Source organism: Hesperophylax consimilis, chromosome 22 (genome assembly GCF_061612785.1).
Source record: "Hesperophylax consimilis isolate HC1 chromosome 22, BYU_Hcon_1.0, whole genome shotgun sequence".
Taxonomy (NCBI): Eukaryota; Metazoa; Arthropoda; class Insecta; order Trichoptera; family Limnephilidae; genus Hesperophylax; species Hesperophylax consimilis.
The window spans coordinates 14,427,730-14,453,449 of record NC_142857.1 but is presented as its reverse complement, the minus strand read 5'-3'; the positions used below and the strand labels follow the sequence as shown (position 1 = coordinate 14,453,449).

The following is a 25,720-nucleotide window of genomic DNA, read 5'->3' as shown; positions in this document are numbered from 1 at the left end:
TATTTACATTGGGAATAAGCACAGATGACTCAAATGTTCCTTCTACGGGAGGAAGTTTTCCATCTCCCAAGTCCAAAAGCCATTTAGAAAATATGTTTTCACTTTCTAAAGCTCTGACATTTGTTTTTAATTGAAAAGTTTTGAAATGGTACCAAAGTATGCTGCTTTTTATGCAAGCGGCAATTAATTGTCCTCGTGAAGCACGTCGACACACTGGAAGGATCTGACGAAAGTCTCCGCCCAAAACAATAACTTTGTTACCAAAGACAGAATCACTTCCCATGATATCACGTATAGTACGCTCAATTACTTCTAAAGCTACACCTGGAGCCATCGGTGCTTCATCCCATATTATAATATCTGCTTCTGTTATAATTTTCCGGTTCTTTGATGTGACCTTACATGTTGTATTGTCCTGTAAACTGAGGGGTAAATTAAAAGCAGTATGATACGTTACCCCACCTGGAAGCAATATAGCTGCAATGCCTGTCCAAGCGACTGATAAAACTTTTTTACCTTTTCCTCTTAGAGTGTGAATTAAAGTTTCGTAAAGGTATGTTTTCCCTGTTCCTCCTGGGCCATCAATGAAGAAACATTTATTGTCATCATTTTCATCTGAAAAAAACTTATTCAAAATAGAATTATATGCTTGAAGTTGTTCGTCATTGAGTTTGGCAGCCATCAATTCACCTAAAGTGTTTTCAGAAATTACATTAAAATCAGTCACTTGTCCAAAACTGCAACTTTCATCAGGTTCAGGTAAGCCCTGCATTCTGCAAGATGAATTCTCCTTCATAAGCATATCCTGTATGTTTAAAAGACAAAGATTAATAGCTGTTTCTTCAGCAACACCATGATGAAAAAAATCTTCAGACATACATTTGTTGAAATCATTCCACAGCTGCAACGGGTCCGAAGGGATACATTGTATTAAAATTAAAACAAATAGATGTCGAAGAGTTTTAGGCATCAAATACAATGAAGCCTCCGTCATGCACTGCGTCCATTCTCCTATGTCATCAATGAGCTTCAGTTCACGCGCCGCATCACGAAAAGTAGCTAGTAAATTACCATCAACAGTTCGCAAAGATTCAAAGGATGTAGCTCCAGCCACCTTTATAAGAATCAGCCGTAAATGATACAGTTCTATATTTCTAGGAGAAATTGAAGGTATTCGTCCAATGATTTTGCCACCTCCCCGCTGTCGTCTCGTCCACTTTTTACCAGCTGAAAAGACATAATTATTTGGTACATCTTGATACAGAATAGAGCGTCCCTCAATATCTTGAAGATTCAATTGGAACCACGCTGTTAAAGAGGTGTTCCTTGTAGATGCTTCCCTGAGAGCCTGTTCCTCCCGCCCCTCTACAAAATACACAGATTGGCTGTCGGGTAAATGTAAAGCCAGAAGTAAAATTGAGTGAGATTGATCATGTATAGGATTTTCCATAATTTTCCAGACAGCTTCAGGGGCACTTACATATCGACAATTGATATATTGCTTAATTTCATCATATTGAATAACCGCACTCTCCAAATTTCCAGCTTCTTGTCTTATTTCGATTCTAGCACAATCAAAACCTTTAGATATATATTTATGAATATATTTAATACTGGCCACTGAGGAACAAATTTCAACATTAATATGAGCATCATATTTTTTGCTAAGGTATGCATTATATGGAACAACAAATCGATTGTCGATACGTATATCCCGAACAACGTGATTTTCAGAAAAATTATCACGTCTCCTGTACTCTGGGTAGCCTGCGGAATTATTATCAGTAGAATCTTTAAATGATTTGGGGAATTTTTTAGAGCACTTACCGTCTACCATGCAAACTGACCTTGGATTAAGTACGCCACATGGTCCATGAATGTTATTTTTTAAAATAATACGGTACAAAGCCGAATTCTTCGGATGGGGTAGTTCTGCAGATACGGCATTATCAATATCAGAAGCTGTATACAACTTATCTTGGCTGCAAAGTGTAAACACGCCATGTAGATGAGGGAGTCCTCTTTTTTGCTGTTCAATTGTATAAACCCAACAAATTACCTTTCCAAAAACATGTTTCTCAGTCATATCATGAATAAATTCCTTGACTTTTAGATAGAAAACCTTGGCTACTATATCAGGCCTGTCCGCGGCCGATTGATAATGTTCCAATTCGGTTTGTATTTCTGGCCATTTGGGATTGCATGTAAACGTTATGAATAGATCAGGACGACCAAATTTACGTACCATTGCCATTGAATCTTGATAAAGTTTATTCATATGGCGTGGTCCACCAGTAAATGAAGATGGAAGAATGACTATATTACCTGCACGTACTCCTCTATCAGTGGCTAAATTTCTTACATGGTCTTGCAAACCTTGGTAGAATTCCACTCTGAGTTGTCGTTGGTTTTTCCTAATGTAATCTAGGCGACCAGATTCATAAATAATGTAAGCATGAATTAAATACTGTTGAAAAAGTTTACCCGCATAATGGATTGGATTAAATATGTTTCTTCGCACTGCTAATTTACTTGCATAAAACTGCATGGCAGCTACAGTATGACGTTGAGCAGTACAGAAATCAGCATGATGCTGAAAGCCTGGGGTCCAACCACATTCACCTGATGGAAATAGTAGTGGGAAAACCATAGGATCTAAATGCTTTGATAAAGTTGCCACCCTTTGAAGTCCTTCAACATTTTTAGGATAAACAGCGATATCTATACCCGATGGTAAATTCCCGTCTCTGTCTGCTACATATACCATGGCGATATCGTGAGAACTGGTTGGAGCATTGTACCTCCGTTGGTCATCAGCTGATGAACGTGTAAATAATAGACGTATATCTCTCACCTGCCCACCGTCAGCCGCAATGCGTAATTCTTCTTCCTCAACAGCTTCTTTTAGTTTCTTATACTGATGAGCATAAGGGCTTATTTGGCGTATTTCGCTATCAATTATTTGCATTATATTTTGATAGCAATCGGCATTAGATGGATGACTCATACGCACTCTAACAGCCTCATCAGGATCATATACATAAAGCTGAGCATAGGAAGGTATTTCACCTTCAACATGTATACTTCTGGAAGTCAAATGATAAACCTCACCAGAAATTTTTAAACAATATGGACCATTACCTGGGATATTAGCTATTTGCGCTCCAAATGAGGCAAATCCATTAGCACTGTTATATTGACGAATAAAATTCCTAAAGTTTTTAGATTGACTACAATCTCCTGTCAATAATGCGTTAAGTGCTGGAGGATAAGCTAAAATTTGTGGTATTATTTTTCCATTATGACAGCAAGAATGTAACAGTTTACCTTTTTCAACTTCAAAATGAAGCGCCTTGCAATGCTCGATTGTACATTCTTTTGACATGACGCCGAAATAATTCTGTTCTGGAAGCACATAATTTGGATTATTGATTAAAGCACACTTCAAGAATACATTACATCTATTTGCTGTGGAAAACCGCCTTCTGGAATTATTGTGTTCAATTTGATTATCAGTCATATATTCTATTCGTCTTCGGGCACTTCGATCGCTCGGTAAACGTCCCTCTCTCATTCGAACATTCCGAAATTCGGCCAATTCTGGTAAAATATTGTCCACATTCCTTTTAGCCATAGTTATTAAATTGAAATAATAATCTGAAAACAAAATATTTATTTTTAGTAACTCACAGGAACTTTTTAAAACAAATTTCTAGGTTAGCACGTCAATTATTATGTAATTACCTAGATATTAAACATGATAGCGCATGGGGTCGGTGTTGTAATATCAAAAAATAATTAATTACGTAAAGTATCGAGTGGAGCTGGTTATTTTTGCAGACGGCTTTATAATGGTGGTAATGGTGGATTTATAATTATATTTATTATTTATAATTATAATTTATCTCACATTAAATAATCACACTGACATTGTTGTACATTGCTTGACACTAACTGGCTATAAAAGTTTTTTACATTGATTGGAAATCCATATACGCTGGCAACACTGAACAATCTGTCTTTCGCGTGAATAATGATAAACGTCAAATTTTAATACGTAATTGTGGATAATTTTTACTGTAATGTAATGAATCCAATGGATTGTCAACTTTCTAAAACATATTTTCTTCGATTATATGAGCATCGTGTCTTAATTTTCAAATGGTGTCTTAATTTTCAAGTTGGCGGAATTTAACCGAAACAGACAATTTAAATTTGACCAATCAGAGGGCCTACACCGTCCAGACGCTGGAGTATTAATAATATCAGATACCATATTATCTTTATGCACTGGCATTTCGAAAAATGCTACCAGTTTGCACCTTCCAGCCTAGCAACTGTAAATTTGATACAATGTACCAAAATAAATATTTTATCTTTCAGCACCATTAAATAAAAACGAACAGAACAAGACATAAATTTGTATAATAAAACAGGGTGTTCGGGATATAGTGCACTAACTTCGGAGAGTGATTCTGCATGATTTTAGAAGTAGAAAAGTTTTTTTTTTTTTCAAATTCCAACGTTAAGTTAGTTTTTTGCTACAAAAATTGAATTTTTTGTATTGGAGAATAAATATTCTTCAATTGAAAAATATTGTATAATGGGAAAAAAATGTTGGAATTTCGAAAAAAGTTTTTTGAAATTCCAACGTTTTAAGGCAGTTTTTTGCTTAAAAATTTGAATTGTTTGTATTGGAAAATAAATATTCTTCTGTGGAAAAATATTTTAGTATGGTAAAAAAAAGTTGGAATTTCGAAAAAATTGTTTGTCTTTTTTACTTCTACCATCATGTAGAATCACCTCCTGAAGTTAGTGCACTTTACCCCCGGACACCCTATATTATTTTAAAGAAATATCCCCTCACTAACAACCTAACCCATAAACGTATAATTCCATCACCATAAATTATCATTTTATAGTTTGAGATTAGCTTCCAATTAAAATGACACTTTTTATTCGTTTTGATAAGTGGATCTGTGAAGAACTTAAAACATATTTCTGTGTAAAAACATATTTTTTTAATAATTCGAAATTTAAAAACTTTCGTAATTCGTTTTCGCACCTTTCTTATCCAGTTTTGAATGGTTTAATTTTATTACGAAACCATTAAAAAAGCTTTCTTTGGTCTATTGTATCAAATATGTTTTTTTAATCTTTAGAAGTGTCATTTTATATTATATATATATAGTTATTGTAATCTTATGTTTTGTCTGCTACAAATAATTATGTTACAAATTTTTCATAGCTAAATTTCTTATTTATTTTTGAAACATTGAATGTTATTTATTTCAACAGTTTCTACAGGAACATAATTATAGCATTTCTTGAATCGATTTTAACTTTTTAAACCCATTTTTGCGTTAACAGTGATTTTTTTTGTGGGAAATCTTATGAAATTTGCAATTCTGGTCCTGTGTTCATGTTATCTCATATTTTTTTATTACAATGGGTGATTTAGTGTGCCTGTCTTGCTAGGAAATCATTAAAAATATAATATTATTATTAAAATTAATAGTCAATTAACATTGTACCATTGTTAGATAACAGGGCTAATAAAACATTATACTTGGTATTAATGGTTACGTTTACTATGTATGAGGAGGTTATAAAGATCTGTCTTGGCTGGGGATCCAAGATTTCCTATTCATACACATTTTTCACTTGTATTCCGCATAGCCTATCTATTTATTTATTTATTTTATTTATTTATGTATTCGTATTATTTGTTTGTTATTTTAAAACATGGAATGTATTACGTTGTTCTACTCCTGCATGCATTCTGGAATAAACTATTATTATTATTATTCATATAAGTCGTAGTTAAGGTTCTGTTTAATAGTAATGGCTAGTGCAAGTGTATTTTTTAGCTTTGTTGCAAAGTTTCTCTTTGACAAAAAAATTTTGATTTAGCTTAATAGGTTATGCCATTTGAATCTAGTATCGCGAGCAGTATGAACAGTGTCAAAGAGAGTTTGTTTAAATACAGGTATGTTTTTGGCATAAAGTTGCCCAAAACGCAGATTCTCGTAAAGATGTCATCGGAACTGCTGGTAATGGTGATACGACAACTTTTGTGCATCTCAGAAGTAGGTAAGCAACCAAACAAGCCAAGCAAATACTTAATCTGCATAGAAACTTACTGAGGGAGGCAGTAGGTATATTAACAGGACACTACTATCTCAGGAGACAAGTATATCTAATGGTAAATGAAACGATCAAATAGCCGTAGGAAATGCGAAGAGGATGAAGAAATTTCAATCCATCTTTTGCGCCAATATTTCTACTTGATTAGAAGAAGACTTAGATACCTAGAAAGTCATATTGTAGAACCAGAAAACATTCAAACACCCAATGACAATCCGGGTAAGCCTCACTAAAGGAATAGGGCTACTGTCAAAGGGATGAGGTGAAACGTGAGAGATTACACAATGGATTCATGAACTGAGTGCTTCTGTGAGCCATACAAACCGTTATCGATAAATTACGAATATATTAACAATTTTAGACTATGGTTATAAATAGACAATTACCAATTTTTTGGTAGTATTCTATATTCAAACGGTTGTGAAAACGCCATTGTGAAGTGTGAATTTTTAATCAAATAATATAAGCTTGCTAAATCAACAATGCCGCGTGACCAATGAAGTAACACTTAGCAAAATGTATTTGCGTTTTATATTTTCAAAATTAAAACCGTTACGGAACTCTCCGAATAACCCAAGATGGCTTGGTGTAGTGACATTGCAACAGCACGTGCCTGCCGATCGCGAATATTACGCAATGTTCGTAGAATTCGGCACTTTGAAAGGTGGCCGCTTTGTTATAATATTATTTTGAATAATGTTAGTGGAAGATGCTTTTAGCAATATTGCCTAATTTACTTGAAATGTCTTAAATTATCAGATCTGAAAAGCCATGAAGTAGGTAATCAACCTTCATATTCCTTATCTCCTTCCTCCTCCCTATATCCCTACATTCTTTCATCCTTTCTTAGGTCAGTTGAGACTCTTGTGTGGTAAGTATCTATTTTAGGTTTGTTATGTTTATTACCTGAATTGAAATTATGTTTTTTAGCATTAGCTTCACACAGGAGGCCCTAAGGAAAATAATTTCCCCCAAGGCCTATGTCATCTTTGGGGATGCTGGGTGGAGGGTTTTTTTTAAGGAAAGATCTGGGAAGGAAAATGTATGAGAGGTGGGTAAGAATCTGGAGGTCAGTGTGTCCACGAGTGACGGACGTTTGAACTCATCCCTGTGGTGCAAGGCGATGGGTCGAGAGAGTCCTGTTTATTTCTCATAAACGGCAAAAAGATCTATCAACCACTCTCTCCAAATCCGGTCCACCACACAGCAGGTGGTCAGATGCATCCGCCGCCAAGACCTAGATAATCCTCACCCAGTGAACCCGAGCACCCCCGATAAGTCACCAAACGTAGCGAACCACTTGGGGTAACCTATGCCAGAGGAGTTGGTTATCAAATGAATGGTTACCGGGGCGGCGGTACCCATACCCATTATATTCTCAAATTCTTCCCCCACGATAATTTGTTATTTATACAATGTCTACATATATATAATTTACGTAGCTGATTCTACATAATTATTTTCTTGTATTATTTTCCCCTGCTTGTTTCTCATAAACGGCGCATGTTGATAAAAATGGTGACCGGATAAATCATCAAAATTATAAGTCATCACATCTTTAAAAAGTTATATAAAGTCATGGAAAGTTATGAAACAAAAACTTTATTAACTGGGTTAAGTAGGTTAGGTTTAATTTTTTTGCTTTTCATCGTTTCTCATGACTTTATATCACTTTTTAAAGGTGTGTTGAATTGTCACTGTGTTGAGTTATCATGGAACCGATAAAAAATATAGGCACAACGGAGCTCTCAGCGGCAGGTCCATTTTGGCACCGTGTCATTAATTGTTAAAATTTTCTCCATTTTAACATTATTTATTGTTAAAATGGAGAAAAAAATCACAGCATATTATATATATAAACTCCTTCGGCGGTGGATATAATTATATACCCTGTATCCTCACCTAAAATCAGAAACATTGAATTACATATCGCTTAAATTGGTGTCAAATTATAATAATATTCAAATTAACCTTTAGATAATTTCTAAATGGATGTGTAACACTTTGCATAATCATTATGTCATGTTATTATGAACTCTTGCCTTTTCTCGATGCATCACAATATATTGTTATGCAGCATAATATCAGTGAAAAATGAACAAAAAATACTGTAAATTCTAATACTGTTTGAATTTCATTTTTATATTCTGTAATAAATGAAAGCAAATCTTGAAATGGAAACTAACCCACTTCCCGTCATCCGATCGAGCTCAAACTCGGGATATAGATTTGTTGTCGATGAAAGTGCATTATATCACCTTTTGGTGGTTATTACGCACTCACATGCGGACGTATACGCATTTTTCTGCAATCATATGACATCAAAGCAGTTAATATACGAAAAAAATGTCAGTACTACCCGATCGGCATTTGGCGAGGTTGGTAGAGTTGTCGACTTCAGTTCCTGGGTAGAAAGGTTCTATTCTCAGTGAAAAACCAAACAAAGGGTTTTTACTTAATTTTTCAAAGTCATTTAAATTTAGATTTATTGTAGGGAAAAATATGTATTTTACGTGTTGATTTTTTAAAGGCAATATAATAATATGCATTGTTAGCTATTACATTATATATTATTAGTGGATTCCTAAACACGGTGAGGGAGATTTATTTCTTATTTTCTTTTATAAATTCTGCACATGAATTCCAACCAGCCAGAACCAGTGGTATTATTGTATCCCCAATTGGGTTTGATGTAACGCTGAAGGTAGTGAGGAATTGAGGGAAATAGGGAAGAAGAAGTACCTGGCTATTCAGATTTGGTTATCAAACACGACTATAGCCAATTCAAGCAACATTTCGATTCTGAATGGTTATCTTTCACCTGGGCGATACTGAGAGTATATACCACTCGAGTAGGAAGCGCGGCTAGAATCTGACGGATCGAGTTCGATTATCAGTGTTTCCTGTGTTTTTTCTCAGAACATACGCAATTCCTATGTATCTTCGGGCATATGATTTATAAACATCTTTTATTTTACTAATTTACAAATGCATATTTCAAATCCTAGGGTACAATGCATAATGAGTGCACTTACAACTTTACATTGCGAATAAATTAGCACAAAATTTGCATTATTTAGTGGTCTACAGCAAAGTATCTTTATTCAAATTTATTGATGCATACATTTGTGATTTGCCAAGGGCGTTGCGATAAAGTGCCAGCCCCGGGTCAACCCTATCAAACTTCATGGTATGAATGACTACAATCTATTCTTAAACAAATTATTTCTTATGTTTGTGCAATATATATAATTAGTTGTTGCCACGCCACTGATTTTGTGAGCGTGCCATTAGAACAAACTAACTACTGGGAGTTTGTAAAGTTTAAGAGATTTTTTAACCATTTCTCCTATAAAAATAATAAGTCTCTGAAATGTTTTCATCTCCTCTTTAAAAACTTCTCCTTTAAATTCGTATTCATTCGTATTCGTATTCGTATCACCACATGGGTAAGATAATATATTATTATCGTTCCTTTATCAAGTTATTCAATTAAGTTATTTAGTCCTAGATGTGTTCGTAATTTCGGAGCTTTTTAAAAAGTGTCAAACATCACATTAAATATTTATAATATAAATTCATAAATAAAATTTAAAAAACAAATGTTCCAGTTAGGTTACTTAAAAAAATCTATTCGTGATGTTATGTTTTCTTTACACCTACAAATGTCTTAAATCTGGGAAAAGTACTAGGCGGGTTATTTTGACTTTTGTAAAATGGAGTTGGGGTAAATTTTGAACGGATCATAGTTTATATCAAATACTGATGAAACTTTTAACGGATCATAGTTTATATCAAATACTGATGAAACTTTTAACGGATCATATTTTATATCAAATACTGATGAAACTTTTAACGGATCATATTTTATATCAAATACTGATGAAACTTTTAACGGATCATAGTTTATATCAAATACTGATGAAACTTTTAACGGATCATATTTTATATCAAATACTGATGAAACTTTTAACGGATCATAGTTTATATCAAATACTGATGAAACTTTTAACGGATCATAGTTTACATCAAATACTGATGAATCTTTTAACGGATCATAGTTTATATCAAATACTGATGAAAGTTTGAACGGTTCAAAGTTGATATCGAATACTGATGAAACTTTTAACGGATCATAGTTTATATCAAATACTGATGAAACTTTTAACGGATCATAGTTTATATCAAATACTGATGAAACTTTTAACGGATCATAGTTTATATCGAATACTGATGAAAGTTTGAACGGTTCAAAGTTGATATCGAATACTGATGAAACTTTTAACGGATCATAGTTTATATCAAATACTGATGAAACTTTTAACGGATCATAGTTTATATCAAATACTGATGAAACTTTTAACGGATCATAGTTTATATCAAATACTGATGACACTTTGAACGGATCATAGTTTATATAAAATAATTATGAAATTTTGAACGGGTCATAATTTATATAAAATATTGACGAAACTTTGACCCGATCTTAGTTCATTAGTTAGATTCCACGTGACAGAAGATTTTTAGCATGCGTACATTCTCAAATCGTAGTATCCATCGCACAATAACTCATTGGACTATAAAAGTGCATTCTAGAAGTTCTCGTCTTTGATGCAAATTTATTGCGCACTTTAATGTTGTCGTCAGGTTTAATTGAAGTGTCTGTTGTTAAGTATTGGAATAAATGTAAAATTTATGGTAATATTTATTCATGCTATCGTTATCAGCAATATTTATTAGAGCCTTTTAAATTATGTACATACGTCATTTTGTAATTATTAAAAACATAAATATTATCTGAAATTTATTCTTAAGTGTGTAATATTTAATAGTAATAATATTTGGATGTCTCACCTTTTTCTAAACTTGCCTCCCCTTCATTCAACATATCATTTATTCTAAGTCCGAATTCGACTCCAAACTTCCATATGTTTTTTTTATGTGAGTACCGTGCAAGTCCCAGCTGCTTCCAATTGTCGGGAGCCAGTGAGACTATGGCATTCTCAATAGGGGTATGTTCCTACAGCCCCTACCTTATTCCGCCTCACAACGCCGCCCAACCGGGTGGTGACATAGTTCCCCTGTCTGTACACTGCACAGGCAGGGAAACTCTTGTGAGGTGTCACATAAAAAAAGGCGGAAAATAGTGGTGAGGGGAAGGAGATGGGTAAACGAAAAGTGGGGAAATATCTGGCTATTCAGATATCGCCACCAAACTCAGCCAAAGCCTTTTAACGCCAATGTTTCGATTCTGAAAAGTGTTCTTCCACCAGGGCGATACTGAAAGTATCTACCACTCTGGAACTTATACTATAATTACTATAGGAACTTATAGTATACATTAGTCCGACTACCTCCGGATTCATAGCCAAAAATCGTAACCACTGAACTGCGGAGGCCGTCATAAATTCGTATTTCCATTTTTAAGGCCAGCATTCGAATCAGCCAATTCCCACGAAAAGCACAATCAAGAGGTACGTTTGTGCAACAAGAACACTTTCAAAGTTTATGTAAATCTCGCCCTAGCGAGGCACGAATTTCTTGTTCGTGGAGTCTTATTTTATTTACCAATCTATTTGAGCACAGTGTCAAAAAATCATGACATTCCGATATTGGAATATATATCACTGTTGGACTGGTCTTTCAAATGAAGTCATTGAAGTCTAACAGAATTTAAATAAAGAACTTGAATGAAATTTATTAAGGATCAAAATCAATTAAAGAACTCACTTTACAACCCCCATTTATATTTGTTCTTTGTTTAAAAAAATCTCTAGTTTCGCTTACACTAGATGCAATGTTATCTATACTTGACAGTTTCAAAATATAAATATTATTATCGGTTCCATGGAACATGAGTAACATGTTACTCAACACAATGACAATTCAACACACCTTTAAAAGGTGACATAAAATAATTAAAAGCGATGAAAAAACTAACATATAAATCTAACCTACGTAACCTATTTAACCTGGTTTTTGTTTTATTACTTTTCATGGCTTTATATCATTTTTAGAGGTGTGTTGAATTGTCATTTTTATGAGTTATACTGTCACCATTATTATCTATATGTAGGTACCTCTATGTAGATATAGTATTATGATCGTGCGAAGGACTTACCAATACTCAAACCAAAAATTTAACGCTTAAAAACTATTTTTAGTATTATACGGTACCTACGATTGTACTACTATAGTCAGGAGAACTCCTGTCCCTGTGCGACTGGTACATCTGTATTTTGAAAACTTGGTAAAAGTTTCAGCTGTTAGGATTTTTTTATTTCAATTCCACGCAAGGGTGCCAACTGCCCGGAGCCACTGGGACTGTGACAGGGGGGAGAGAAGACGTTGGGTAAAATAATTAAATTAAAGTCATTTCAAGCAACCTCTAAGCTTCGATCTAAAGCTCATTTACTTAGTTCCCAGGGAGAAATATCGTTATTTGGAATTGCAAAATTGCTTAAAATGTATTTAGTGATCAGATCTGAAAATAGTCAGAATGTATGTACTCAACCTTCACCTTCCTTATCTCCTTTCTCCTACCATTCTCTTCAGCCTGCCAACATACAATTGGAGATGACATTGTCCCACAAGCTCCGAGTAGTTGAGACTCTGGTGTGGTATGTTATATGTTTGACCTGATTGGAATAATTAATTGTCTCTATAGCATGCACTAAATAATATATAACATAAAATCACGTAAGAGCCCATCGCGGCGTTAATAATTAATTATAAATAAAAATAAAAATTGGAAATATATATCTATCTATTTGTTTGGATCAAGTCTCAAATTGTTTTAAATGTATCCTTCTGTAAATTAAGATTGACCTAAGGCTACGTACGCATCGTTTCCTTTAGCAAAGCTTGACCTGTATCTATTACTGCCACTCTGACACCAATCCAATAGCGGGATTAACATTCTCATATCAGATGACTTTTAGATCATTTAAAGGTTAAACCATAATTGAAAGTTAACTCAAATCGCAGGTCACTATTAACTTATCAGCCACACCTGCGGTCTAATTCCGACTGCCGATAAATAGTGACTTTCGTGTGAACGCTGCCATTTCCCGTTAATCGATCCTTTTAAAAGGGTGATGCTTGAACTATGAAAGTTGTTGCACTTGTTTAATTTTTCCTTGAGACCAGTGACTCGTTGCTTTGAAGGAAGCAAAGCTGTGGATGTAACCTTATATTTTTTCAGAGCGTCGCATTAGCGCGGGAGGCTACATAATTTTCAATTCGCTTTATAGTACTACTCTCATAGTTTATTTGAATAGCTTGATTTAATCTGAACTTATATATAATCGTAGGTCACATTCTCATCTAGAAAAGACGACAAAAGAGCATATTTGCGTTCTTCAAAATCAATTTTAAATATTTCATCTATTGTTCAGTCCGTTTTCTTTAAAAAATTTGATTAAAACTCCGTTTTCCGACAAACTTATAGAACGTGTCTTAGGACGGTTTGTGTTACAGAATTCGAACAATTCATAAAATTTCAATGTTAATTTTCAGGTTATGTGAAGGTTCTATTCAAGATCTATTATTTTTTCAGTTTTGTGAAACAACTGATCAATAATTATTTTATAACAGAACTTTATTTTATATCTTATTTCGTCAATGTATTCAAATAAGCTGAAATTCAAAATACAGGGTGTACCAAAACAGACAGTACCGTTTTAAAGGGCCGGTAAATCCCGTGTGTCGGGAGGGTCGTGCCGTTTTCAGTCGTTACCATGGTTTGGTCCGGACAACACCTTCTTGAAAATGGCCGTTCTTTCGTCGCCACCCAGCAGGGCTTTCTGCTGCAATTTGCGAATTTTTCCTGCGGGACTGCCTGAAGGAAAAAGAAAATCATCTTGGAAATTCTATGAATTATTCAAATTAAAAGTCGACATTCTTCGCGAGCGTATTTAAAGAAAAAAAAGCCAGAACTTTAACCATTATGACTTCCTCCATTTTTAGGCTAAATTTAAAAAAGGCTTATCTTTTTCCACGAGCTTAACGCTACCCTTCTCCCCCAACTTATCTCATAAGTACAAATCATCCCCTAAAACAACGTTACATTAAAGTCTTAGTAAGATCACTGCATTAAATCAAGCTTTGGTTGTGATAGTACCACCAGAAACTAAGTCCATCTTTATGAAACTAAAATCTACCAAAAAGAAAAACACACAGCTACAAATAAATGCTTTACTGTTTCTAGACGTCAATAACAACATACATGTTAATTATTATTCATTGAGGTACACGGCGTTGCTGGGAGTTATCCTTAGCAGATAAACATATGACATAAGTTATTTCTTATTCAAAATACTTAACTCTAAATTCGACTGTTGTGAACTCCTGCAACTTATAAACATACACACACCCACAGTAACAACACGACAAAATACAATATTCTACAGCAGCACACATAAGCGTAACTACATTGCCCACTCTCCGATACAACGACTTCACACCATGGGAAATCATTACTTGGGTGATGTTGACATATTCAATACCAACTTGGCAAGTTTTGTGAATCATTTAAAACATTTATTTCAACAATACTCCTAAACACATCATGTAAACCTACAAATAGCTGTAATTTTCTGTTTTTGTTTCTTGTGTTTGTATGACTTGTTGCATAGATTTTATCAAATGTAATTTTATTCTTATTTTTTATGTTTCAAAGTATTTGTCAAATTAAAATTATACTACCAACCATGTAAAAGCCCTCTGGGCGTTAAATAAATTAAATAAAAATAAAAATAAAAATAAGTAGACTTTTCTGTAGGCATGTTTAAGATATACAATTCCGTAGTACATTATTTTGATGAATTTTATAAAGTTTAGCCAGCGTTTCAATGTAAGCGCTAGAAAATATGTTTTTACGACTTGATTACAAAACATCGATTTGTATCTACTTTTTATAAGTATAATTTACAAGTTTCATACATTAAAACCTTTCTGAAGAAATTTTCTAAAGGATAATGAAAACCCTGTCAAAATCCGTTGCGTAGTTTAGAAGAATTAAGCGCACAAACACGGATAGCGACTTTATTTTATACAATTTAGAGATTGTGCATGTAAAAGATATGGCTTCAGAATAACAGCAGTGTAGTGGAAGCGTCGGTAATCCTTATCTATAGCATGCAAATCCTGGCGCTTGGAATGCAACACTACTTGCCTGGGTATCGAGTTTGACTTTACTAACGAGCTACGGTAGCCAGCCACTGCTCTACCGCCGATAGCAGTCAGGGCTGGAGCTTTTAAAATACGTCTTTCAATTACACGAAGGTATTATTTCCCGAGGTTGTTATGAGTAGTACTCATTTTTGGAACCAATTTTCTTCATAATGATAATTATTATAATTTTATCGAAAACTTCATAAGCCAACTTTGAAGCTTTTGTCATAAATCACCTTAGAAACTCCATATTCGATATAATCCATTTATGTATGTATTATGTACTTTACTTATTTGATTAAATATAATTGTATTATATTTAATCAAACAATATGCTTATCACGACACAGGAATTCCCTAGTGAGATGAAAAAAAATCGTTTGAAATAATACCTACAATATTTTTGGTTTCTGCAATAAAATATAATGTCCTAAATTTTGACTTAAAATCCTTAAATGCATGACTTTTTAGATTTAAATGTACAATTAATTTTAAAGGTTTGTTTTAAAAATGGAAAGATAAACAAGGAGAGAAAAAATAGACAGACATTCTCTGGCAAAAAATAAAACAACCTAGAGAAAGTTTCAAAAATTGCATAAAGGTTCTTTTCAAATATATTTTTTTAAAAGATATAAAATACATTGAAAGCGGAAGAAAGACATATTTTCACAATCATTGGTTTTTTTCTGCAACGATCTGCAATGCAATCTGGTGATGTTTTGCAACAATATGCAATCTGGTGATATTTTGCAACACTATGTAATCTGGTGATATTTTGCAACAATATGCAATCTGTTGATATTATGCAACAATGTTCAATCTGGTGATATTTTGCAACAATATGCAATCTGGTGATATTTTGCAACACTATGTAATCTGGTGATATTTTGCAACAATATGCAATCTGTTGATATTATGCAACAATGTTCAATCTGGTGATATTTTGCAACAATACGCAATCTGGTGATATTTTGCAATAAAATACAATCTGGTGATATTTTGAATCCAAATATATTCGTAGAAGATATTTTGGTAAATTTTAATTCTGCCACGTGATGCATTAAGGTTTCACAAATATAAATTATTTAATTCATAAACCTAGAAAAATAACGCTTTGAACGATGGCTTTTCTAATCCAGAATATTCATTTTTGCGACAGTTTTGTCGATTAAATTTTGAACCAAAAATATTTTTTCCTACGGAATTTTTACAGCATAATTACAGAACTGCAGTCTTCGTGATGCAGCGAGGCAATTTCAATCCAGTGGTGTACGTCACCACTGCTTAATTATAATGAAAAAATGTAATCTCGCCCAGATTTGTAAAGAATTTTACAACCGAAGTGACAGATTATCATATTTAAAAGTCTAAAACAGTTTTTATGTTAACAAAGTATTTTAAATGTTTAACCGTCAAAAATATCGGTTTGGGAAACTTTAGTAGCGCACTGGTGCAGTCCGCCCCTGGGTGTCCCTGGCTACATTCAGTACAGTAGGTAAACCCTGGGAATGGTTGAAAGTGTTGGAATAGAGGGACATATCTCGGTGTTGTTTTTCTCAATCAATCCGAGAGACGGTGTTCTGGGAAAAACGCAGCGCGAAGGACATTGTTACTTTTGAATTTGCATAGCGATATAAAAGATTTATGGATTGAAAACAATCGTTTATAAAATGTATTATGAGCACGTTCTACGTGCCTTTAAAGGGATATTTAATTACATTAACTGTCATTTTGGTACGTACTCAAACAATAATAATAGCGTGAAGGGATATTTAATATACTAACTTGGATTATATATGATATATAACTTGGATTGGATATTATTGAATTTAGAGACGGTCGACGAAAAATCTTTGTTTTTATTTCCTGGTATCGCACTCAATTATCGATGAAGTTCAAAAATATGAATTAATAATATTTTTTCTGAATTTAAAAAACAAAACAAAAAATAAAAGTACGAACTTATTTCCAGTATTGAGTTAAAAATGGAACAGTTCTTTAAAACGTACGAATTTTAATTCTTATAAGAATTTAACTACTATCTTAGGATAGTGACAGATTTGGTATGTATTTCTGTATTTCTTTGAATCGGGTTAGCCCGATTCAAAGAAATACAAAAAAAAATCAACACCTATGTTGACTTATTTTTTTAATGATAAACTAATGTTTATAAGATAAGGTTTTATGCATAGCACAAAGCCGCCGGCAGGAATCGAACCCGCACCTTCTGATGTCTGGTCAGATGCTCTGGACCACTGAGCCACGTCGGCTTATTTTCAACACGTCAAATAATTCAATGTGTACTAGAACTTCAATCAACAATTATTTTCATTCGGGAGATATTTAAAATTTGTATTGATATTTGAGGCGACTAATTATTGCTAATAATAATTTGTTAACATATGTTGAGATTCGTAATTGCATATTATTATTAATTAACGTTAAAAGGGTTAACGTAGACATTGAAAGGTCGTTTACCTTCTTTAACCTTGATACATTTAGCATTTAATCACAGATTTATATTTTAAAGAAGAATTTTAACCACCCCTATTAATTTCACCATAGATTACGGTGTTTAGCTTTCATAATGAATATTTAATTGTTTCTCCATTGCAATCTGCGAAAATCCTTGCTGGACTCTTGTTGAAATCAATACCATTTTCAATTTATTTCATATTAGTTTAGTTTCCAATAGTTTTCTCGTAATCGCATTATGCTACCAAAAAGCTCGTAACATTTTTGGGAAAAACAATAAACCCATTAGTTAGCGATCAATAATATCGAATAACCATTAAATACCCGGTCTGTTTCACCCTTAACTAACGCAGCCTGTTGTCAGCCTGAACCAACAGTAAATCACTTAGAAAACACCCCAATTTCAGGGTGTTGTATGTCATGGGCCTTGTATTTATTACCGATTTGGTCTACTTCTATTGAAAGTGGGAAATTTATCGGACTTGTGTCAGAGGCGGGCTGTGACTTATCTTAGATTTTTACGAAATTCAGAAAAAATAGTATGCATACTATCAACTTCGTAAAATTAAGAAACTATCTTTTTGTGATACCGCATAAAACTGTCCTTAGCCAGTGGGACTATGGTATATCCAGTTTGCAGAATGTTTATTTTATTTTTTATTTATTTTATTTATTTATTTAACGCCCAGAGGGCTTTTACATGGTTGGTAGTATAATTTTAATTTGACAAATACTTTCAAACATAAAAAATAAGAATAAAATTACATTTGATAAAAGCTATGCAACAAGTCATACAAACACAAGAAACAAAAACAGAAAATTACAGCTATTTGTAGGTTTACATGATGTGTTTAGAAGTATTGTTGAAATAAATGTTTTAAATGATCCACAAAACTTGCCAAGTTGGTATTGAATATGTTGAGAAACTGTTGGAACTGTAGAGGGATGATGAAGAAAAAGATGGAGAAAAGGAAGTTCTCGGCTATATTTATATTATCACTATACGTAATTAAAGTGATTTCAAGTTTTTGATATGAAAACGTCGTATTTAATAAATAATGTACGATGCAAATAAATGAAATAATACAAAACAACAAAAAATACACAATTTCAAAACATCGATTTAAACACGATTGATGTTTTTACGAAAATAATTGCAGCAGTGTCCGACACACAATTTTTGATTTTCGATTTTCAAAGTATGTTCTCCTCTCACCAGGGCGATACTGAGAGTATCTTCCACTCTGTTTCTAATTGCTTAAAGATTTTTATGAATATACCTTTACACGAAGACGATTTTTTCAAAAAGAATGTTGGAATTTGATTTTTTTAAAACCTTATTGGCCTATTTTTTTTTGCTATAAAAATAAGAAAAAACTAAAAATCAATGGCACGCCAGTGCACTGGAGGGCTTAGAAAAGGTGCCAGCATTGTGTTATTTTGCTACATTACTCAAAAGGTCACAATATTTGGTCGATTGTCACAACACACCCTTGATTTTTTTAACGTAGTTGAGATTTATTTAAATTAAACTGTCTATAATGTACTTTAATCAAATTAACGTAAAATTAATCCTCATCGTACAATTTGAATTCTTCTAATAATTGAAGAACAAGATAATGCTAATAAATCTGAACGGAACATAAAACAGAACAAGACATAGAAAATATAAAGATAACGGTCTCAACTGGGAATCATTCAAGAGCTATGTGTTACCGGGACAACGTCTTAATTCACTTGACCATTGGGACCTAAATATTATACGTCATTTTTGTCGATCTAATATTTCAAATTCAACATTACCAATATTATCTTGCAACAAATTTTTCCCATTTTGGTAGGTATTTTGGCTGCTTTCTTTTTTTAGGTTCCATGATAACTCGTCAAAATGACAATTCAACACACCTATAAAAAGTGTTATAAAGTTATGAAAAGTGATGAAACAAAAACTAGGTTAAATAGGTTACATCTAAGTGATGAAAAAAAAAACTAGGTTAAATAGGTTACATATGAAACAATTTAACCTAGTTTTTGTTTCATCACTTTTAATGACTTTATAACACTAGTTATAGGTGTATTGAATTGTCATTTTGATGAGTTATCCAGTCACCCTCTTTTGAATGATCACAAAGTTCGAAATAATTAGTTTATAACCTAGATAGTGTATCGGATAAACATATCCGATTTTTATTTATTTTGGATACGAATTGACTTTCTAAAAGTCTAAATAAACATTTAATTTTTATTGGAACAACTTTTCTTGAACTATTGAAGGTTACAAGTTAAAATTAATAATATTTTTTTTCTAAAACGAATATACCCACGGGTATACAACAGAGTTTACCGTTAGTTTAGTTTTTGCTGTTTCGGGTTTATATTGGTTCGAATTTGTAATGTATCAAGCCACATGTTACCAACCATGTTATTATGACGTTAAGAGGGAGCTACAAGCCAAAAATGTGTATATTCTTGGTATAACTTATATCGTAGGTAATATGCATGAAAATCGACTGACAAACGGAGTCTAGAAACGTCCGATTTCAAGCAAAAAACTGGTTTTTACTTGTTTTGTAAATAATTTTACAAGAAAGCAAAAAAGTTAATCAAGTGAAACTATCACAGATAATCTTAGCTATAAAACTGTATTTTTTAAAAGTTGTTTCTTCTATGCGGTCATTATTGAAAAAAAAAATTGTAGTAGTTTGCATTTAAATTTTTTATTGAGTAATTTAATTTTTTATTTATATTCTACTCAAGCGAAGCGATAGGAAAACTTTCAATTTAACTAAAGCATATATTTTTTTATTTTTCATAATGTACACCAATTCGTTATAAAGATTAATCAAAATAGTTATTTTGTCAATAAAGAATTTATTTATTATTATTTATTAGGCTTCGCCTTAAACTATGTTACAATGCTTTATTACTTTTAATGAATATTGCATATAACTAAAAATCGTATTGTTTTCACTAGCCTAGAGGATAATAGAGAAGGTTCATCCATTTTATTAATTAGAATCCTTGATATTAAAACTAGAATCTACCCACATATATCCAAATAACATATTATGCCCATTTATATTTCAATGACTATAAAAAATACATATAGGTCAATGAAAACGTTATTCGATTATATTATGTGGAGTTATTTGTTATGTTCGAAATTCAAAGTTATTGTTTGCTGAAGTTAACCTTGGTGAATTGAACAAACAACTCAAATTTTTCAAAGGTCTTCGAAGATCCGATCGGATAAAATGTGGCGTTGTAATTTTTTTCATACGAGTATGAGTCAGTGGACATCTTTGATTTAAAACTTAAAAAATAAATATAAATTGTTACTGAGACAGTAAGTTATATATAATAAATATGTACTGTAATAACATATATTTTTAACATTCATATGTAAAAGCCCCTAAACAAGACATTAATATAGGGTTGTCGAATAAGAGGTTCTATTTTGAATAGCCCGCTATTTCGGTAGATGTTACTTTTGAAGCTGTCATTTTTTGACTTTTGACAATTATAAACTTCGCCATTAATAAAAATGGAACGATACACGCTTCAACAACGCATTGAAATTATTAAAATTCACTTGAGTGAATCAAATGCAAATCATCTTGAGTGATGAGGCCCATTTCCACCTCGGTGGCTTCGTCAACAAGCAAAATTGTCGCATCTGGGGCTCGGAAAACCCAAAAGTTATTGTTGAAAAGCCTCTCTATCTTCAACGTGTGACTGTTTGGTGCGGTTTAGGGTCCGGCGGAGACATTGGACCATACTTTTTCGAAAATGAGGCTGAAGCAACAGTTGCGGTGCATGGATTGCGCTATCGAGAGATGATTAATGATTTTTTATGGCCGGAATTGGATGGTATTGATCTGGACAACGTTTATTTTCAACGAGACGGCGCTACGTGCCACACAAGCAACGAAACCATTGATCTTTTTACGATTGAATATCAAAATAACACCTCTTATTGGAAAACCTTGTACAACATAAATAAATAAAAACTAATTAAAACTACCGAATCCGGTCTACCGCTTATCGAGTTCTAACAGTGGAACCCGTTTCGTAAAAATATTAGCTAACAATAGCGCCTCTAATTTTTAAGCTCTACGTATAACATCGGTATAATTATAATCATTTTACTAAACTTATCATCTTTTAAATTGCTTGCGGTAAATTATCATTTTTAAATAGTTGGGATTAAAATGAGCACGAAATGGCGTGAGTTGAATCGCGATATAAACCTCCTACAATGAATTAGGCTTTCGGTTGACCAACCTATAAAATCATATGCCAATAAATGTAGTATATTCTGTAACAATATAATAGTTTATCTGTCTTGTTAACAGATAAATATACATTTCTCTCTAAATAGTATAAATTAAAGTCGCTATCCGCGTCTGTCTGTTTGTACGCTTATTTCTTCTAAACTACGGAACGGATTTTGATAGGATTTTCACTATCATTTAGAGATTTTTTTCCTAAAGGTTTATATATATATAATACATACGTATTATACTTATAGAGAATAGAGAAGATTCGATGATTTGTAATCACGTCGTAACAAATATATTTTTTGGCGCTTTCATTGCCAACGCTGGCTAAAACTTATGAGATACATCAAAATAATGTTCTACAGAATTCATAGACATATGAATATTAGTAGACCTGCCCTAAGTGATTAAAAGCGTATTATCCCCACTCCCCATACCGGTTCCATTGGAGCCGGCTGGGCTCGCGTATGGCCTCAAGTGAAATTTGAAAACGTGACGTCATCATTCTTGTGCGAACTATGGTCGAGGCATCATCGGTTCATTTTACGAAATAACACGGCAAAATGTTGACTTGTGATATGAAAACTTGTAAAAATAGATGTGAAAAAGAGAATAAACCCAATTGTCGTATTACATTCCATAAGTAAGCATTATTTTACTTTATTTTAAGCTTATTCACACCGTATTATATGGATCAGTTTTAGAAACATATACTATCACATCACAATGTAGCGATTCTCAAGTGTGCTCATCGTTGTATACTGGGGTAAGTAAATTATGAAACATTTGTAAAAGTGTCTTAACTAAATACTCTGAAACTAACTACGACTCTGCAAACAGAAGAAATTTACTTTGCCGAATTTGGACTTCGCAAATTAGTTCATAACGTGGCGAGTAATTTGCGCTCCCATGTAAAAATGTCTATTCATTTAAATGCAGATTTTACTTTTAAGAACTAAATGGTGATATTATAATGCGAGATGCCTATTTACTGTCAGATTGATTTATTGACGAATCACAGTCAGCTTAACCCCCTTCGTTCTTCAACAGTTGATTTTACCCCTCGCCATTATCTTCTCGTCTATTAATTCCTATGTCTGTGACAGAATTGTATATTTTAAAAGACCTGCAGAAAAGTCCGAAAAGGTAAATGTCTATCTTCTAAGGATAACCCCCAGTAACGCCGGGTACACGTCAGATAGTTTATAAAAAAACATCAACCATTATCTAACATTCACGTTATGCTATGCTCCTCATTAATATTATCTGATAATATTATTACTCCAGCGTCTGGACGGTGTAGGCCCTGTGATTGGTCAAATTCAAATTGTGTTTAAATAAGACTTTAAAGATTAAGACACCATTTCATACTGAAATAGAATCGCCACATGTAATACGATATTTCTTAAAAAATATCGTTTCTGCTCATACAATTTTTGGATAATATCGAAGAAAATATGTCTTAGAAAGTTCATAATCCATTGGATTAATTACATTACAGTGAAAATTATCCACAATTACGTGATAACGTTTGACGTTTGACGAAAAAAGCAGGCGTTAATTCAATATGGCCGATTCCCGATACGCATCGCGGCTAGGTGGCCGACAGAGCGCCCCTCTGGCGGTGAAGAAACGAATCAAATGACTGGCGCGTATATTTAAATATGCAAAATTACTTGAACATCAAGCATTTAATAATAAGATTTCTTCTGGAAGTTTAGTTCTACTTTGCAATGGCATTTTTCATTATTATTTATAATTTTTTTTTTGCTTATTAATTACATCTGATTTTATATTGACATGTTTTCTAATTTCTAAAATTTCTAAATTATTTATTTGCGATGCTTTAATCCTGAGTGAAGTATTTTAAGACCTGAATTTTTATCGAAAGTGTGATTCAAAAGATGATTTGCAAACTCATATTCACTATTTCCATTTAGAACCCTGAGATATTTTTTAGTTCTGACTTCAAAGTTTCTATTGGTTCTACCTTTGTAAAATAAATTACAAATCCAGCCCAATTGAGTTTATAAACTCCTGATTTTTTTGTTTGATTTTCGCAATCTATATTATTAAGAATATATTTATTCATTCTGTTATTAGTGTAAAACGCCGGTTGAATAGTACCAGGAATGTTTATATATATCATTTTAGAAGTGTCGTTATCCACAAACAGAATTCTACGCCATTGTTTATTTATATCTTAAGAACTAGGGTAAAAATACCGTTTGAAGATAATATGTTTAATTATTTTATTTAGTATTTCAACTATCAATTTATTAGAATAACCGTTATTAAATGTTATTTGTCTTATGAATATATTGTTTTATGGTTATATGCAAAAAAAAAATTCAGGTCTTAAAATACTTCACACAGGATATAAAGCATCACAAATAAATAATTTCGAAATTTTAGAAATAAGAGAACATGTTTATAAAAGTAGATGTAATTAACAAGAATTTTTTTTTATAAACTCTCTTTTAAATATTTTCCCACTTAACTGGTCTTTCATATTGTAATTCATAATTCTTATAAACCCAGCCTACTCTTACCCCTCCCCCCTCCTTCCACTTCTTTTTTCCAATTGTAATCTATATTTAATTTTTGACTTCGGTGTATACTTCGTTCATGAAACATGTATTGGTTGTATATAATAAAGTGAAGTTAAAAAAGTTATTTGTTTTTTAATAAAATAAAGTTTAATCGGATAACATTATTTTATCTATTTCCATTGTATATCAATGCATACGTACATAATAAAATGTAAACATTATATTTATTTATTAATTGGACAATTTGCATGGCGCCGCTTTTGTGAGATATTACCTCAGGGGCGCTATATTGTAATAATCTACCTTTATATATAGATTTTTACTCTCCTGATGAAGGTGTATATATAATCTAACTTTAAACTTTATTAGATACAGTAACAGTTTTAGGAAAAGAATTACCACCAGTTGGAGTAAAATTCACACCTTTTAATTAAACCGACTGCTAATCACATTGCACCATTACCCTCCTTTTATCCATAAACACGGGTACAATTAATCAATATGTAATAATGTATTATTTCAGTCAAATTTGTTGTAACTATCTTTAATTGTTGTGACAAACTATACGATATTGATTCAACTTATAGACATTGACGGTTGTAACACATATTTAAGCACTGCAAGTCTCCTATGAGCAAATTATATTAGGTACCATAACAGTTAATATCAGTTGTAGACATGTAGTCAATAATAGTGTTTCATTTGAAATAATCCATCACAAATACGTAAAATTTCATTTATTCAAACAACTGTCATTCTTATTATGCCTAAATTGAGCATGTTATTATTCATTAACTCCTTCCTGTTCCGTGTTTTAACAATATATACTCACCCTCTCTCTGTGAATGACCTAATATCTATCTATTAAATGTAACTGTTGTTAATATCACTTAAACTGGGCGCAGCCCAACCAAGTGCCGCCCGCAGGGCCTAGCAGCAAAAACCCGCGGAGCGGGTTTTTAACTGCTAGTTAATCATTATTGTTTTGAACTGATCATAAGTAATTGAAACAAATTATAATACAGCAATAAGAACTGGTGGTAGTTAGTAGTAACATTATAAGATTTATCGACTTTTAACGAAGTAATTAAA

General features: G+C 32.7%; 1 protein-coding gene and 1 non-coding gene across 2 annotated transcripts in view; one reads left to right on the top strand and one right to left on the bottom strand.

The window, feature by feature from the left end:
- The window catches only part of pigs (GAS2-like protein pickled eggs), a 379,701-nt gene that overhangs the window by 337,085 nt on the left and 16,896 nt on the right, over positions 1-25,720 (top strand). The gene's annotated exons all lie outside the window — the stretch shown is intronic.
- On the bottom strand, positions 17,519-17,591 carry TRNAS-AGA (transfer RNA serine (anticodon AGA)). The gene has a single exon. It is a non-coding gene; the product is annotated as a tRNA-Ser (tRNA).